The sequence below is a fragment of the Schistocerca nitens genome, chromosome 9 (genome assembly GCF_023898315.1).
Source record: "Schistocerca nitens isolate TAMUIC-IGC-003100 chromosome 9, iqSchNite1.1, whole genome shotgun sequence".
NCBI classification, from domain to species: Eukaryota; Metazoa; Arthropoda; class Insecta; order Orthoptera; family Acrididae; genus Schistocerca; species Schistocerca nitens.
This window is the reverse complement of record NC_064622.1, coordinates 280,472,974-280,492,807: the sequence shown is the minus strand read 5'-3', so window position 1 is coordinate 280,492,807 and position 19,834 is coordinate 280,472,974. Positions and strand designations below refer to the sequence as shown.

The 19,834-nt window shown below is 37.2% G+C and overlaps 1 protein-coding gene across 1 annotated transcript in view; it reads left to right on the top strand.

Annotated features, from left to right (window-relative positions):
- Positions 1 to 9,253: 9,253 nt before the first annotated feature.
- Positions 9,254 to 19,834, top strand: part of LOC126203195 (dynein axonemal intermediate chain 7-like) — a 764,826-nt gene continuing 754,245 nt past the window's right edge. Inside the window, exon 1 of the mRNA XM_049937439.1 lies at positions 9,254 to 9,309. The gene's annotated coding sequence lies outside the window, so the exon portion shown is untranslated. The remainder of the gene's footprint in view (positions 9,310 to 19,834) is intronic.

Genomic DNA, 19,834 nt, shown 5'->3' with positions numbered 1-19,834 from the left:
TGCTTGGAGATCCAAATGGGGGACTATTTTACCTCCAGAATATTTTACCCAAGAGGACGCCATCATCATTTAACCATACAGTAAAGCTGCATGCTCTTGGGAAAAATTATGGCTGTAGTTTCCCCTTGCTTTCAGCCGTTCGCAGTACCAGCACAGCAAGGTCGTTTTGGTTAGTGTTATAGGGCCAGATCAGTCAGTCATCCAGACTGTTGCCCCTGCAACTACTGTAAAGGCTGCTGCTCCTCTTCAGGAACCACATGTTTGTCTGGCCTCTCAACAGATACCCCTGCGTTGTGGTTGCACCTACGGTACGGCCATCTGCATCGCTGAGGCACACAAGCCTCCCCACCAAGGGCAAGGTCCATGGTTCATGGAGGGGGTTTCTCACCATATGTTACACAAATCATTCTTGTAGGCCTCTAGATGTGCAGAACTGAATAAGCTATGTCCTTATGGAATAGTGAGACCATTCGCAGAAAACCAGCGAATGATCCTTTTAAGAACATAGTTTTCCATTTCTTCTGTTTCTGTATGACTCGTGTACTGTAACTTCACTTCTCGTTAATGGTGGTGCATGGAACGAGTAGGATTCGCTGCCCTGGGAGAGACGCTGTGCAGCGGGTAACAGCTGCGCAGTGCAGGTAACACAAACTTGTGTTTTGAGTGTCCACGAGCTCCTAATAACCGTCCATCCTTTCTGAACTGTCACAGAAGATAGCCCCCGAACGGGCCAATAACCGCATCATCACTCATTTTTGAAAAAAATCACAAAGAAAATAATGCAACAAAACACAGACAGCGACAGCTCAGCTCAGCGACTTTCTTCCATACATGCCACTGTTATTCAGTGTTAAGACACTGATATAATTTTACTGATACAATGATCCTCATAAATTTCGGTTTCTGATGTTAGATAACACTGGACAAAGTTTTCTGCTATGCCAAGAAATTCGTGGAATAGGCTTGTTCCTCTTATTGCTACACAGCTTACAAATCTGGTTTGAAATGTTGTTTTGATATGAGGAACCACCTCTTGTTTCTTGATGAGGAAATAAGCGACGCCTTTGATATTATTCTTGTAAAAGGCATACAAGTCCTCTGTTGTAAGAATTTGGTCGGTGGTCGTTCTTAGTAGGCTGGCTTTTTGCTGTACCTCCTACTAAATTGCTCACCTTTTTACCACAGCAAGAGGCAAAAAAGTGCCATTCAGCCTCCAGACCTGAAATCTACTTGTGGTTGCAAAGATTTGAAAAATTCTTTTTATTCTGGTATTGACTACCGCTTCCACCTGAAAAGTGTATGAGCTTCCTAACCTTGGAGAACGTTTTCTTATGTAATGTGTTACATACTTATGAAACACTTGTACAACCGAAGTGTTCTGCTTAAAGTAGTGACTTAGAATTCAAATTGAAGAATTGCAAATTACATCTTTCTTAATTTTGAAGTACAGAATAAATGGATGCACTTTTGTCTTGTCATTGACCCAGTGGTATTGTTGTATTTCATCATGAACCACAAATGTAAAGTTTTTGCAAATTCAGCTAGGACTGTGCATTCAGTTTCATAAAGTTGTCCTTTTTTGCCCTTCGAAAACTTACTTTGGATTCTAGAAACATAGTGGTGAGTTTAGAGGTTTGCTAAGTTATCAGTTAAAGATTCACTTCCGGAGCTTTTCGTTTGTATCTTCACTTATACTTACTCCTTGCTTCTTTCCTAAAACCAGTAGAATGCCTTGCTCTTTCACTAGTTTTTGGGTTAGTCTAACCAAACAATCAGAAATGTTTAACTCAGGAACTATTTTTTTCTGTTGACCTTGGGCCATGTAGCAGATTAAAAATTTTAACTTTTTCCTCTTTAGGTGTCACTAAACACTTACTTTTTAATTTCTTGACTAAGCTTAAATATCAAATGTCGGATGATTCTGGAGATAGAAATACTGTTGGTATCTACATTATTAAAGTATGATTCTAAGTCTTTTCTAATTTGTCTGAAATTCATTCTATCCTGCTTTCAATAGCAGGTTTTCTTTTTCCGCTACTCAATTTTGTTATTTTCGAAATAGGAGATACCTCTAAATTATAACAAGCAAAATTAAATTTGCTAATAGCTTGCTCATTAGGAATATAAATGTCATTAACAAGGTTACATGATTCTGGTTCTGGATCATGATAAATATTTTTGAACCATGAACCATGGAACTTGCCATTGGTGGGGAGGCTTGCATGCCTCAGAGATACAGATAGCCATACCCTAGGTGCAATCACAATGGAGGGGTATCTGTTGAGAGGCCAGACAAACATGTGGTTCCTGAAGAGGGGCAGCAGCCTTTTCAGTAGTTGCAGGGGCAACAGTCTGGATGATTGATTGATCTGGCCTTGTAACACTAACCACACTAACCAAAATGGCCTTTCTGTGCTGGTACTGTGAATGGCTGAAAGCAAGGGGAAACTACAGCCATAATTTTTCCCGAGGGCATGCAGCTTTACAGTATGGTTAAATGATAATGGCGTCCTCTTGGGTGAAATATTCCGGAGGTAAAATAGTCCCTCATTCAGATCTCCGGGCAGGGACTACTCAGGAGAACATGTTATCAGGAGAAAGAAAACTGGCATCCTACAGATGGGAGCATGGAATGTCAGATCCCTTAATTGGACAGGTAGATTAGAAAATTTAAATAGGGAAGTGGATAGGTTAAAGTTAGATATAGTGGGAATTAATGAAGTTCAGTGGCAGGAGGAACAAGACTTCTGGTCAGGTGAATACAGGGTTATAAATACAAAATCAAACAGGGTTAATGCAGGAGTAGGTATAATAATTAATAAAAAATAGGAGTGCAGGTAAGCTACTACAAACAGCATAGTGAATGCATTATTGTGGCCAAGATAGATACAAAGCCCACACCTACCAGAGTAGTACAAGTTTATATGCCGACTAGCTCTGCAGATGGCGAAGAGGACGAAGACATTGTTGAAATGTATGATGAGATAAAAGAAATTATTCCGATAGTGAAGGGAGACGAAAATTTAATAGTCATGGGTGAGTGGGATTCGATAGTAGGAAAAGGAAGAGAAGGAAATGTAGTAGGTGAATATGGAATGGGGGTAACAAATGAAAGAGGAAGTCGCCTGGTAGAATTTTGCACAGAGCACAACTTAATCAGAGCTAACACTTGGTTCAAGAGTCATAAAAGAAGGTTGTATACATGGAAGAAGCCTGGAGATACTGGCAGGTTTCAGATAGATTATATATAATGGTAAGACATAGATTTAGGAACCAAGTTTTAAATTGTAAGACATTTCCAGGTGCAGATGCGGACTCTGACCACAATCTATTGGTTATGAACTGTAGATTAAAACTGAAGTAACCATGAAAAGGTGGGAATTTAAGGAGATGGGATCTGGATAAACTGATAGAACCAGAGGTAGTAGAGAGTTTCAGGGAGAAAATTAGGAAATGATTGGAGGAATGGGGGAAAGAAATACAGTAGACAAAGAATGCGTAGCTTTGTGGCATGAAATAGTGAAGGCAGCAGAGGATCAAGTAGGTAAAAAGATGATTGCTAGTAGAAATCCTTGGGCATCAGAAGATATATTGAATTTAATTGATGAAAGGAGAAAAAACAAAAATGCAGTAAATGAAGCAGGCAAAAAGGAATACAAATGTCTCAAAAATGAGATCAACAGGAAGTGCAAAATGGCTAAGCAGGGATGGCTAGAGGACAAATGTAAGGATGTAGAGGCTTATCTCACTAGGGGTAAGATAGATACTGCCTACAGGAAAATTAAAGAGACATTTGGAGAAAAGAGAACCACTTGTATGAATATCAAGAGCTCAGATGGAAACCCAGTTCTAAGCAAAGAAGGGAAAGCAGAAAGGTGTAAGGAGTATTTAGAGGGTCTATACAAAGGCGACGTACTTGAGGACAATATTCTGGAAATGGAAGAGAATGTAGACGAAGACGAAATGGGAGATACAATACTGTGTGAAGAGTTTGACAGAGCACTGAAAGACCTGAGTCGAAACAAGGCCCCAGGAGTAGACATCATTCCATTAGAACTACTGACGGCCTTGGGAGAGCCAGTCCTGACAAAACTCTACCATCTGGTGAGCAAGATGTATGAGACAGGCGAAATACCCTCAGACTTCAAGAAGAATATAATAATTCCAATCCCAAAGAAAGCAGTTGTTGACAGATGTGAAAATTACCGAACTATCAGCTTAATAAGCCACAGGTGCAAAATATTAACACAAATTCTTTACAGATGAATGGAGAAACTGGTAGAAGCTGACCTTGGGGAAGATCAGTTTGGATTCCGTAGAAATGTTGGAACATGTGAGGCAATACTGACCCTACGACTGCTCTTAGAAAATATATTAAGGAAAGGCAAACCTACATTTCTAGCATTTGTAGACTTAGAGAAAGCTTTTGACAATGTTGACTGAAACACTCTCTTTCAAATTTTGAAGGTGTCAGGGGAGTGAAAGGAGGAATTTAAATCCATTGAGAAGAAATAAAAACTTTGCGGTTTGATGATGACTTTGTAATTCTGTCAGAGACAGCAAAGGACCTGGAAGAGCAGTTGAATGGATTGGACAGTGTCTTGAAAGGAGGATATAAGATGAACATCAATATAAGCAAAACGAGGATAATGGAATGTGGTCGAATTAAATCTGGTGATGCTGAGAGTATTAGATTAGGAAATGAGAAGCCTGAAGTCGTAAATGAGTTTTGCTATTTGGGGAGCAAAATAACTGATGATGGTCGAAGTAGAGAGGATTTAAAATGTAGACTGGAAATGGCAAGGGAAGCGTTTCTGAAGAAGAGAAATTTGTTAACATCGGGTATAGATTTAAGTGTCAGGAAGTCGTTCCTGAAAGTATTTGTATGGAGTGTAGCCATGTACGGAAGTGAAACATGGACGATAAATAGTTTGGACAAGAAGAGAATAGAAGCTTTTGAAATGTGGTGCTACAGAAGAATGCTGAAGATTAGATGGGTAGATCACATAACTAATGAGGAGATATTGAGTAGAATTAAGGAGAAGAGAAATTTGTGGCACAACTTGACTAGAAGAAGGGATCGGTTGGTAGGACATGTTCTGAGTCATCAAGGGATCACCAATTTAGTATTGGAAGGCAGCGTGGATGGTAAAAATCATAGAGGGAGGCCAAGAGATGAATACACTAAGCAGATTCAGAAGGATGTAGATTGCTGTAGGTAGTGGGAGATGAAGAAGCTTGCACAGGATAGAATAGCATGGAGAGCTGCATCAAACCAGTCTCCAGACTGAAGACCACAACAACAACATTTTTGAGTAACAGTTTGGGCACAGAGAATATTTCCAAGTTTCACAGTAAGTTTCACTTGGAAAGCTGTTTTACTTGCACATAACAAGGACAAATGTTCAAGTTTTATGTCCCTCAAATCCAAGTTTTATTTCCCTTAAACTTTTAATAACCATCTTTTTATGAACTTTCAGTGGATCAGAGCATTTTTTTCTTTTTTCTTTTTTACCAAAATGTGATTGTACTTGGGAATATATTTTTTCTCATGATACTCAGGAACTGATGATACAGAAGAATGTACTCATAATTTAAACAAAGTTTGTCCATCATCATCCAAGTTATTAACATTTCTTAAGTATATTGAAACTTAACCATAAATTTTTTCTGTGACACATTTCACTTACTATCTGTTCAACAGAGCATTGTTCATCCACTTTATTGCATTCTAATTAGTCTTTCAGGTTTATTTATTTTTAAATTTTAAAATTATTTTAGTTAGTTAAAAATTGCTCTCACAACAGAAGCACATAAAATAATCTACACTCCCAATGAAGTATTAACCCATGCTAATAGAGTTTTCTGAACAGACTGACTACAACAGTGCCACATCCAGCCAATGCAGTGGAGGTGTGCAGTTCATGTACAGACTAGTCATTAAATACTGGGCTCCTGTGCAGACTTGTTTCTCTATCAACTGAGCCCCTATACACACACACCTGTCTTGAGGACTGAACTCATGTACAAAACTGTAGCCTTCTCAAGAATAGAGAAATTTCACATGCTTATTATTTTACTTTTATCAGTTTGAACTTATAATAATGTGCTTCTTAATTGAGCATAAACCTAGATGAAATAGCGATGTTTTAACATTGAACTAAAGCAAAAGCCCATGTTGTTTAATATTTTGTTGTTAAAATAAATAATACTAACTAAATATAGGGTGATGATTTAACTAAATATTCATTACAAATAAATTTTATTAAACTGAAACAATAAACCATTTAAATAGGCAAAAACCTTATGATCAGTTGTAGTGGAGAGTGAATTATTCCCTCATTTTAAAAAAATCATGTCTTTGTTCAGAGTCAAATATCAGTGTTGAAATTTTTACAGTACTTTGTTATCATAGAGGTGTACAAAATGTAAAAAAATTGAATTTTTATATTGAGCCCCACAAGAGATAACTAACCCCAAACTTAAAATATATGATTACCCTATAATTTAGAAGTTCAAAACAGTTTTTTCAAAAATTTTACCTCACACCATGATTGAATGGTGGCTGCTTTTATCTGTAAGCACATGACCCCAAACTTTACTTTTCAAAAATTGATAAAAAATTAAGGAAATATTTGTTACAGTTCTTGCTCTATATAAGGCTAATAGTTTACAATAAATAAATACAGAAAAAATACACTCTGATAAATCACTACTTGGTTGTTATTTTTGTGTTTAAAAAGTGGATTTTCTAAATTTTCAATACCAGACTTTGCAGCTCATTGTGACTGGTTATTTTTGAATTTAGGGTATTTTGGGTAATGAAGAACATTGTAGAGGATACTTTTCTAAAAACAAAGAAGTCAATTGCAATGTTGTAACATAACTCTGTGCAGAGGTATTCAAGTTAATGCCAATGTCTCCTAATTTAAAATCTGTCATGTGCTTACAGATAAAAGCGGCCACCATTCAATCATGGTGTGAGGTAAAATTTTTGAAAAAACTGTTTTGAACTTCTAAATTACAGGGTAATCATATATTTTAAAAATCAAAAATATTTAAAAATGGTCAAGCAACGCTCATTGGATCACTTCATATTGACTGACCCTCAAACAATATCGAATCACTGTCAACAGTTCAATTTTGCTTTCATTAGAGTCCAAATACACTTTTGTTTTTATTTATTTTTTGCTTATATGAATTAAGGTGTGAAGTTTTTGAGTACCTGCAATTGTGCAGCATTTATAAATATCTCAGTAAGTTTTAATTCTTCATTTTTGTTATCTTTCATAATAGTATACTTGAAACTGGCCCTTTTTACATTATTGTTGGCCAGCACATGAAGTTGTTTGGGTGACATGATTTGATCAGTGTATGGGTGCTACAGACTTGCTCAGGAGCCCTGTGCTTGACTGTTGCACCAACACCTTCACTAGCTCCTTTACTATGAGAGGTGGCTTAAAAATGCCACTAGTCTTCAAAATGATAGCACAGGTTGATGAAGCTCTTTCTGTTGTTATCCTGAGCTGCTGTTTTGCCAGAGAAGTAATGTATTTTACTTGGTTTTTTATTAAATTTTTTGGTCAGAAAGTCAATCAAGGATTGGAACAGATGTACAGAAACAGTGTCACATGTGTGACATTCTGATATGATGAGAAGACTTGTGCACTCAAGTTTGTCACCATCCTTGTAATAATTTACAAAGGATGAATTGTTGCATGTGTTTTGGTTCACCTCTGAATTTCACCCTGTACAAGAAAGGTGTAATTCTTTGCAAGATCACCAGGAACTCACCTTCTTTAAACTCATTTTTCAATCTTTTTTTCAAGGTCGATTGTTGTCTGGCCACAAAGCAATGTCATACAAATGGTTTTAATTTGTGTAAAAAAAAAAAAATTATAAAAAAATAAAAACAAAAATAAAAAATCAGTAAAGTTGACAGAGGATTTTGTGATAGTTTCTAGAGATGTGTGATCAAGTTATCTGGTCAATAGCATTAGTATCCAAAAATTCTTGTAAATAGTTTTTTGCTGTTTTTGGTTTCGGACAAAACTGACTCTCACCTGTGGCAATGCAGTCTTTGTAGGATTCTATTGGAGTATCAACATTCAATGTCAACTGAGGAATGTTACACCCATTCAGCATAAGTTTGAAGTTTTGGTGACTAGTACACCAACAAACACTGTGGTTAGTACTGCTTCCAGCTAAAGTAGAATTTTTAGGACCCAGCTCAGCATGGAGCCCTGGACAGCAGTCTTTGAAGTATGCATAAATTTCGTTCAGATTACTTATAGCTAATCGTTTTTGCACTTGAATTTTCTCTCTGTCACCTGTTATATGCACAAAATCTTTTTTTACCAGGCATTGACCTGATTTGTTGGTGGTCTTCAGTCTAAAGACAGGTTTGATGCAACTCTCTCTGCTACTCTATCCTCCTGTGCTAGTGTCTTCATCTCTGAATAACTACTGCACCCTACACACTTATGAATCTGCTTAATGCATTCATGTCTTGGTCTCCCTCTATGGTTTTTACATCCCCCCTTCCCACCCCCACCCACACTTCCCTCCAGTATTAAATGGGTGCTCTCTTGATGTCTCAGAATGTATCCAGTCAACCAATCCCTTCTTTTAGTGAAGCTGTGCCACAAATTTCTTGTCTCCCCAGTTCCGTTCAGTACCTCCTCATTAGTTAAGTGATCTGCCCATCTAATCATCAGCATTCTTCTGTAGGACCACGTTTCAAAAGCATCTTTCTCTTGTTGTATAAACCATGTATTGTCCAAGACTCACTTCCATACAATGCTACACTCCATACAAATACTTTCAGAAAAGACTTCCTAACACTTAAACCTGTATTCACTTCTTATCTCATCAGAACAATAAACGTTTTTTTTACAAAATCAGCAGTTTTCTCATTGAGAGTTTTGCCAGGTTTTGGATTAACAAAAGACAAAATACCCTTAGCCTCACCAAATATTTTACTAGCTGTATAGTTTTTATGTTAAATTCCTCTTGAAGCTTCTTAACACCCTAGATTTTATGTAAGATGGTGAGAATTTCCATCTGTTCACTTCGAGATGTGCAGGTACTATGTTTCTCTTTCAGCTGAATGATCATCTAAGTGTTCTACATCAGAAGGGAGCAACTGTACTTTTCTTTGGATTGCTAAAGTTACTTTTATTAGTTTTTGCTTAGTACTCACATAGTCACTTTTTTCTTAACAGGTGATTCACTAACAGACTGCGAAGAAGCTTTCAAAGTTTCTAGGGTTGCACTTGAAGCAGTGTCTTGTTCATCACAACTGTACATGTGAGCACCTGTCAACTCTTTTGTTCAACCTCAAAACAATTTAAATTGTCATTGTTTTATGTGCTAGATGTAACAGCAACTTCACTTGTAAATTTTTTCCTGGCTCTTGCCATATACTTTCTGACATAATGTTAGGAAAGATTTGCTTTCTGTCATCCATTTGGAAACAGCATACAACTTTTACAGTACTTAAAGTTATTGTGACCCTTTTTGTTAAAAGGACTGCAGAACAAAACTGAAATTTTGGTATTGTATGCCTCACCTTCCCATATTTAGTAATGCTTAACATTATTTTTCCAGTTTTTTGGAACCTGGAATAAAATTTAAGGTATATTAATAGTTTTCAAATTAACTGGTTGTGGACACACACACAGATATATAGGCAAATTTATTAATTTTGAGTTATTAATGTAGCTACAGTTTATTCACAAGGAGAAGAGTGAATTCTGAGAGGGGTGTGGAGAAAGCAACCTCTGCCCACTGAATCACAGTGTATAAGCTGTGGAGGTGCGATGGGCAGTATGGGACAACAAGCCGCACTGATGTCAAGCAGTGCTGCCAACACACTTGCATTCACATACAGTTTGTGTTACATGTGGCACTGACAGTGCCATCTATTAGCCGCAACCACAACATCTGTAAACTGCTACACATTGCGTGTCTATGAAAGAAAAATTGAGATTTGGGGAGGGGGGTAATAAAAGTATAAAAGTTTACATGACTCGTGAAATTGAAATTGGTATTCCTGTTGAATGGTGATATTTGTGGCTGCTAATTCCTTATCAATTCTCTCAGACAATTTGGAATTAAAAATAACCAGTAGTAAAACTTACATTGTGACAATAAAAAGAGAATGAGTGAAATTTTGAATATTTATTCACATATGTAATGCTGAAATGTATATACACATAAATCACATTGACTCAGTCTCATTAAATTCTTCATCTGTACTTGATGCATTATTGTTGCTGCTGTCCTAATCTGCAGTACCTGTATTGAAAATAAATTTGTCTTTTGTGAGTTTGGTGACACTGTCATGCCCCCAGTAATCTTCTTCCAGCTGCTGGATCTTCCAGCAGTACCCTTCCCAGTCATAGCTGATACTGAGAGAAGGGATTCACATGCAGTCTTAAACAGACTGTCTCTGGACATGTCTCCTGAAGTGTTGTGCTCCCTAAACAACTGTTTTACTTTTGTCCATGCCAGTTCAGCCACACACAAACCACAGTTATAGGGTGGCAAGTGGCCAACTGTATGGCCATTTTGTTGATGACATATGTTTTTTTTTTTAACAGGACTATTTACTGGAATTAAAGCCAACAGAGCTTGCTTCCTCATGCTCTACTTACAGACAACATGCTCCTTTTGCAACCATTCCAGTGTCCTCACTTTGGTAACATGTTATGTGTTATATTCAGCTGTCTGTTGTGGCATGGAGTGTTGCCCATCACAGTGACTACTTTGGATGATGATTTGGGAGAGTGATATTTGCAAACCACCTTTCAAAGTGTCCAGAGCTTGCTTAACAATGGTAATCACCTTTTGTGAATTTAGTCCAGAATTTTAGTTGGGCTCCCATGACAAAACCCCTCCTCGATGCAACATTTCCAGTAAATAAGACTTTTACAGGATGCTCCCCCTCCCATAACAACAAAATCATCATCCTTCTGCCAACATTTACCTACCGTCATATTGCTGTCTATCCAAGTTTCATTCAGATAGAATATTTCTGACTGCTTTCCAAATGCGTTTCGTTTCTACAATGAAATGCAACTGCCAATCAATAACCCACGCTCAAGCAGTAAAGGTGTCCTATTGTGCACTTTTTCAACATGAATCCTACAGACAACACAATATTCCACAGAGACTTAACACTCCCAAGTCCAGCCAATCTTTGTTTGTCTCAAGACACCCCTGTCAAAGTTATCCAACTGGATTTTCCCAGCAGATCTTGGCCTAAGTGGAAAAAAGATAGACCAGAAATTAGATTCAATTTTATGCTAAATGTGTAGTTAAAAGTAACAGAGATAGGTCCCAAGGGGAATGATCAGCTTTTAAAAAACCACTTATACAATACTGTAGACTATGATACAAGTTACCACATGATGCAGTCACAAGTAATTGAACAGAAATAATGATGACAGTCTTTTCTATTACAAAAGACTAAACAATCAGCTAAATACAGCTGTGAATATGCATATTGGAAAATAGAAAACTGCTTCATCTGTACGAAAATCCTTTTGTTAATTGACTTGTAGTAAATGTTCATTAAAAATGGATTTTCATACAGCTAAAACAGTTTTGTATTTTCCAAGGTGCATTTCTATTATGATCCTGACATGTGACAGGTCTCATGCCTACTACCATTGGCATAGCGGCCTAGTATCTTAAACACTGGGCCACATGAGGGTGTCTGAAAAATCTGTTGCATTATTGTGTATTGTGCCACCTTCTAGGTGCCTAGAGATTCACTTATGCCCAAAACAAAATGACTACTTTATAGTAATTCAGACAGAGTGGAAGGCAGTTGCAAAGCATTGTCAAGCAGAAAAATTTGAGCTGAAATTTACAGTTTTTTCCTGGAGTTTCTAGTGATATCCAAGGATTTTCTTTGCAAAATCTATGAATTCTTTTCACAGCCCTGAAACTTACCCTTTGTATGTCATGGTAAGTCTTGTCGGCTGAGAGAGAGGATCGAGTAACTTTTTATTCTTGCTCTCCTGCGACATTATTAATTATTTTTCTTGATCCACTCCATAACGCCCTACCCTTTGCTCTTCTCTGAGGAGTGGAAGGAGTATCTGGCATTCCGTGTGATGGGCCAGGCACTGCTTTGCTGTCACTCACCAAGAGATGTATCATGTTACCATGGAACTAAGCACAACAAACAGCACAACAGTCCCTTCCCAGTGGCTACATACATATTGTTCTGTATTAGACTGCTGAGATTGGCAGTTGCCGGTTGCAAAAGGTTAGCTGACCGAAGTCAACTGACCCCTACCAACTTCTGTCAGTGCAGAACTAGAGAGGCCTCACCCCTCTCTTTGTGAACAAACTGTAGTGCTGTGCTTTAAACACATTAAAATTATATGAAAGTACAATTTTGTAGACAAATTAATAAATCCAATTGACCCTGTAAAAATAAAAATAATAACAAATCATGATCTGAAAGATATTTAACAGAATCATGATAAATGTAAATTTACATTTGGTAGTGATCCCATGCTCGCCCCAAGTTGAAACTTTCAGAATATGTAGAGGAAAATAGTATCTTTGACACATATTTTTTTGAGAATTTTAGAAATACTGTTTTCGAGGATTCAATAAACTCAATAATCATGTTTATGTTAAAAAATGCTTACATATATTTAACTAATTATGTTTTATATCACATGAAAGGCCGTTAAAAGAGCTTCCAAATGATCTAAATTTCATTGTTCTGGCTTAATTAGAGCACAAGTTGTGAACAAATCAATCCATGTGTCAATAGTTTTTTTTCCTTTTTATTTTTTTTATTTTTTTATTTTTAAAGCACCTATTACTCAGTAACCTTTCATCAGAAAAATGTGAATAAAATTGTTTTGCGTTACTGTTTAGGAATGCTTTGTGGGAGGTTCAGGTATAGATGGGAGTCAAATACACAATCCACATATAGTGTAATGACGATTTTATGGACACAACTATGCACATAACATCCAGACATGACCAAAGCAGGGCACATACAAAACAGTCAGGTAGAATCTACACTGTCACTCTCACTGGCCAGCAACGTTGTTGTTCCCACAATTACAAGCATACTTAATTTCAAACAAACCTAACAGTTTTGATCATACAATGTAGACTTTCATGGCCGGTATTGTCTTCACTTAAAACTTATGGGCTGGTAGGCCGTGGTTGATGTATAAAATTCTCCCCTGACATTTCGCATCCAACTTTGGGAGATATCCTCCAAAATAAAGCAGCAAACTGCAGTTCACCACTGACCACGGCCTATTAGCCTGGAAGTTTTAACTGAAGAAATCTAACAGGATCAGGTTGTAGCACTTGTTGATCTGACATGGAATAGTCCATGGTTGGAGTGCAATACTAGTGTCATCTGCAAAAAGAACTAATTCTGCTTGTTGTGTATTAGATATAATGAATAACAGTAGTGGACCTAAAACTGAGCCTTGAGGAACCCCATAAATGATTCCTTCCCAGTCGAAATTATGTCCCCACACTATATTGGGCAAGTTACTAAGAACATGTTTCTGTATTCTTTTGGTTAAATATGAAAATATCCATTGGTTGGCTACATTGTAAATCCCATGAAACTTCAATTTATGTAGGAAATACTGTGAGTCACACATTCAAACGCCTTAGGTAGATCACAGAAAATACCAACTGTCACTGTTTTATTGTTTAACACCTGTAAAATCTGGTGACTGAACATGTAAATGACATCCTCAGTAAATCAATTCTTCTGAAATTCAAACTGTGATTTTCTGAGGGTATTATTGTTGCCCAGGTGAGATACTATTCTAGAATGCATCACCTCCTCAAAGATAATGATGCCTGTGATGAAACAGATCAGTGGTTATTGACCTCTCTCATATACCTTTTCTTAAATAGGGGTTTCACAACAACATTTTTCAGTCTGGAAAAATGCTTGATGATCCATTACATATTTCAGATAAGACTGGGCATATTACATGGGAAAAGACTTCAGTGCTCTATTAGAAACATCATCAAAACCATATGAGCTTTTATTTTTGAGATAATATATCATTTCAGAAGGAGTAGTTGCTGATACATTCATATGCTTCAATTCCAAGAGAGTTACTTCCTCAACACATTGCTGTGATTTTTCTCTCAAACTATTTGACTGGATACTTTCTATTATATTTAAGAAATGATTATTAAATATACAGGGCGTTTCAAAAAGAAAGAGCAGATTTCAAACATTTATTTCTCAAAAACTACAAATGATAGAAACACAATTCCAACGGTCCTTCACTCAATATGAGTACCAAATGTTACACAACAAATATCAAAACTGTACCTCAATATGAGCACCATTTGTTACACGACAAATATCAAACCGGTATCTCATTTCTTGCCACACACGACGCAACTGGTCTTTAGTTACCGAATTCACGGCCGCAACAATTCGATGTCGTACCTCTTGAAGAGTAGCGGGCATAGGTGGGACATAAACACAGTCCTTTATGTACCCCCACAAATAAAAATCGCAGGGTGTAAGGTCTGGTGACCTGGGAGGCCACAGACGATGACATTGATCTTGTGCTCCTGCTCTTCCAATCCACCGTCCTGGAATGGTGTTATTTAGGTACCGTCGTACAGGTTCAGAGAAGTGTGGTGGGGCGCCATCTTGCATGAAGATGAAGTGATTTGAATCTTCCTGAAGTTGAGGAAATAGCCAGTTTTCTAACATGTCCAGGTAAATGGTTCCTGTGATAGTTTTCTCCATGAAAAAGAAAGGTCCATAAACTTTGTTTACCGAAATTGCACAAAAGACGTTAACCTTTGGTGAGTCTCTTTCATGTTGAATAACGTCCCTCGGAGTTTCACTCGCCCAAATTCGTACGTTATGCCGATTAACTTTACCAGAAATGTGAAACGTTGATTCATCTGAAAAAATTAATCGTTCGGCAAAATTGTCCTCTTCCATGTCCTGTAGAATTGCAGTTGAAAATTCGAACCTTTTGTTGTGGTCGTCAGGACGCAATGCTTGCAATAACTGCAGTTTGTACGGCTTCATGTGCAGACGGTTACTCAGAACGCGCCATACCGTTGTTTTAGACATGTTTAGTTCGTGACTTGCCCGTGCCGTGGATTTTCTAGGGCTCCTTTCGTAAGCTGCACGGACACGCTCGACATTTTCATCCGATGTGCGTGGACGACCCGTGCTTTTTCGCTTGCAGATGCAACCATCTTCTACGAATCTGTGATGCCACTCATAAATTTGCTTATGACGAGGCGGCTGTTTGTTGAATTGACGGCGGAATGCACGTTGCACACCAACAATGGACTCTAACTTTGCAAATTGCAGCACACAAAATGATCGTTCCTGTGGTGTCGTCGCCATTTTCCTACAAACAAACGCCAGCGCCACTGCGGATTTGCATGGAACTTCTGCGCGGACCATTGAAAAACTTTGAACCTTTCTCTGACAAGAAACGTTTGAATTGTGTTTCTATCATTTGTAGTTTTTGAGAAATAAATGTTTGAAATCTGCTCTTTCTTTTTGAAACGCCCTGTATTTGTTGCTACCTTTGACAAATTATTTAAAGCCCTTCCATTCAGTTCTGTCTTAATGTTTCTGATGGTGTCCTGTTCCATTGCTGGTTGTCTTGTCTCTCATTTCACTACATTTTATATAATCTTAAGTCTGTTGTTAGAATTACTGATTTTGGACATTAAGTGCATGTTCCTCAATTTTTAATAACCGATTTTAGTAATTCTGAGTTGTTTTTAAAAATTGCAGCTACTGTAGGATCTCTACCTGTTCTCGCAAACAGCTACATTTCCCTTCTTCTTTCACACGATATTTTGTTCCCTCTAGTGATCCATTTTTTACATGGCTGTTTAATGTCCTTTCTGATTAGCTTATCGGAAGCTATTTTGAAATAATGATATGCATTTATCATGGAGTAGATTAAATTTTATGTTAGCGTTTGGTCCATTATTAATTTCATTCCAGTTTATCTCTTGTAAGCTATTTATTGTGAAGTCATTAATTATTGTAACTGATTTCCACTGGGGAGTATTGATACTGTAAGGCACTATGTTATTTATTATAATGAACTGTGCATCATGATCAGAGACAGCTTTTGTTACTGGGTAAACAGTTATTTTCTTGCTTCGAGCTTCACTATAAGAAAAGATTATCACTTATGGTCCTAGTGTCTGTATCCACCCATATTGAAAAGTTAATCACTGAGATAAAATTGTAGGATCCAGATAAGATTCCCAGATCATTTTTCCTATCAGAATTATTTAGAAATCTACACTGAAGTCACTACATACTGTCTACTGCTCTCTGATACATAGCATAATAAGGAATCCAGATTCCTCATAAACATTTTAAAATTTTCCACTAGGGATTTGTGTACAGTTACAATTAAAAGTGAATGATTTTTCACTATTAATTCACAAATGCATGCTTCTATTTGTTGATCACAACAAAATCTGTTGGTCTCAGTGTTTTTAAACTTGTGTTCTGTCTTAATGTTTCTTACAACTTCTCCTTTTCCCGTAATAGTTCTGCTTGAGTAAGCTATTAGATGTGTAATCTTTTATATACCTTGTCTCACTTTGTGGTTATGTGTTGCTCAGATAGACACAGGATGTCTATCTTTTCAGAGCTCTCCAAACCTTCCAAACAGGCAAGAAGATCTACTTCCTTATTACTCTGTCCTCTAACATTTTCATCAAATAAGCTAACCTTACTTTTTTGTACATTCTTAAGCATTTTGTGGTGCTCTTCCATTGTTTTGACTTCTTTCAGAACAAAGGGCATGAATTCTGATTCTAACCGAAAAGAGGTATTTCTCAAACCCCAGTAACCATTGGAATCTCCCTTTGTGTGATGGTGGCCCGTATATATTATCTGGGAGGAGCTCAGCCAACTTCCCTTCTTATTCAGGTGTACACTATGTCTAGCATAGGTATCCACATCTCCCAGTTGAGCAACAGGCTCTTTGCTCATAAGAGGTTTCATTTCAATCAGCAGCAGCCTGCTCATCTCAGTGTTCACACAGTTCACACCATTGTTAACCCAGAGCTGTCTGACTTCCATAAAACTCAGATTTGTGTGTAGTTGCTATTCTTATTTCACCCGGATCACCCCTAGTGCTGTAATTACTGTTCCTAGTCAAGCTGTTCCCTGCTCTTTCTGCTGTATAACCTGATCTTCTTTGCCAAAATCTTTGCATAAATTCCCTATTTACCCTACACCTGGCTAAGGCTAGGACTTGGCTTCACAGTAGTTATGACATCATACCTTATTTCTAATTTGTCCTGTACTGTCTGTCCCAAACCCTCCCATAGTTACATCCTTTCTTCCTACTCTCTTTTGGTACTGACCTACACACGAATCTGCTGCACTCTACTGTGATCTGCTGCTGAAGGAGGCTGTTTCCCTCCTATTTCAGATAGCAAATCAAATTTATGTGATACTGTAAACTCAAATCTAGATTAAGTTGAAGAGCTGTTCCCCTTTTACCCATTGCTTGTTGCCTTTACCCAGTTCCAACAATCTTTCCTCTCTTCAACCTACCCAATTCAATTTTCATGTGTTCTAATTCAACCTGAAGGGCACAAATCTTTGTCTTCTGTTCAGCAATTCTCTTTTCTTGTTTGCAGAACCTACGGTTCCATGGGAGAGTCTGAGTTCCCCATTCAGTTACCCACTACTGTCAGCCAAGTGAAATTACAACCTGCTGTCTACACATACAACTCCCTCTTTGACTGTTCTATGATGATGTCCACACTTATCATGCTTTGCAGTGCAAATAACATGCTCAAAAATAGAATTAAATCACTTAACACACTTTACACTACACAAACTTTTGTTATTTATGAGCTGAAAAAATTAGACCTACAGGCTAGTGCTTCACCAATGTATTGTATAATGTAACACAAAAAAAAAAAAGAAAAAAAAACCTACACAGACAGAAATCTGGACCAAAACTGGTCACCATTATTTGATGATGCTGTGTACACCTGGCACATACAGCAACATTCTGTCGGAGTTCCTATGATAGGAATCATACTGTGGGTTGCACTGAAAAGGTTTGCAGAAAAATTAGCCCAAACAGGTTTCAAGTCTAATACAGTGTGGCTGTTCAGAATCCATAATTGTCACAATAGCTGATTTTTCCACAGAATAGTGTGTTGTTATAGTTTAAGTACAGATGTTGCAAATATTGAACTGTTTGGTAAAGAATTACAGTCTACTTCAGAAGAAGGAAATTTGTCTTTGGCGTAGGTCTACAGTTCAGATGGAACTGGCTTGTTTTGGAACTCCATCCTCTACAGTACACAAGTCATTAGGAAACAGTTCAACACCTATCCATCACTGGTATTTTGCGTGCTAATTCTGGTAGTTAATACTTTTTAAAATCGTTCAGAATGGGGAAATCAGAAAAAACTACGGCAATGAAAATGTTAACAGCATGTTACAGTTGTCTAACCAGCTAAAAAAAATAAATAAATAAATAAATAAATAAAGGGATGAGTTACCACACAGTAATTCTCAGTTCTCAGTAGTTGATGGTTTGTCACTGAATTTCATACTGAAACCTGAAGAAGTAAAAGTGTTATTTATTTTAGACAACATCCCTATTCATGTCTCTGATTGTGTAGTGATGATGGAATGGTTAAGTGTATATTTCTCCCAACAAACACTGTTTCGCTAATCCAACCTATGGATCAAGGAGTGACCTGGTTTGTAAGCATCTTTACAGACACAAACAGCTTGATGAATTATTGGTGTTCTTCTGTGTTGAGGACAATATAGGCAACAGATAAGATCAAAACTGAAAGCTTGTGATGTCAATAATGACAATTTTATCTGGGCAAGCAACTAAAGTTAAAACTGTGACCCACATGGAATAAACTTTCATGCAGTAAAAGAAGCAGAGTTTTATCTTCAAGGAATATAAGGTCCAGAGTTCCAGGATGTATTTGTAGCAGCTACAACCATGATGGATGTTCATGACTGGCCAGACAAAGGTGAAGATTATGGCAATCAAATCCTGGGGGCGAAATAATGGACCAGGCACATGGTGTTCTCAGCAAAGTTGAGGAAGTCACAGATATCAGTGAATGTAAAGATAATAGACCAAAAGTGTTAAATTTAAAGAAAATTTGCATATACTTATCAACTTTATCCACATTCCAGGCTTCCTTCCTGATTTTCAGTGCTGTAATCTGCATATCTGTGAACTCCTGGCTTTCCTTTATACTTGTACCACATTAAAACAAAATTAATCTCTTAGCAATGTTCATTTTCAGTTGAATAAGATTCAACCAGAGCTGAAGTAAGACAAAACAAAGTAGAGAAAATAATGTGTTGCTACTTTGCTACACCTTGTTAGTGGAGCAAAGTTTCCCCAGTTTTCTCCAAAAATAACATCCACAGATCTCCTTTGATTATACAGAAATAAATAATATATATATATATATATATATATATATATATATATATATATATATATATATATATATATGTGTGTGTGTGTGTGTGTGTGTGTGTATACCTGTCCTTTTTCCCCCTAAGGTAAGTAAGTCTTTCCACTCCTGGGATTGGAATGACTCCTTACCCTCTCCCTTAAAACCCACATCCTTTCGTCTTTCCCTCTCCTTCCCTCTTCCCTGATGAAGCAATCTTGGGTTGCGAAAGCTTGAATATTTGTGTGTGTGTTTGTGTGCTTTTTATTGTGTCTATCAACATACCAGCACTTTCTCGTTTGGTAAGTTACAGCATCTTTGTTTTTTAGAAATAAATAATTTTTAGAAA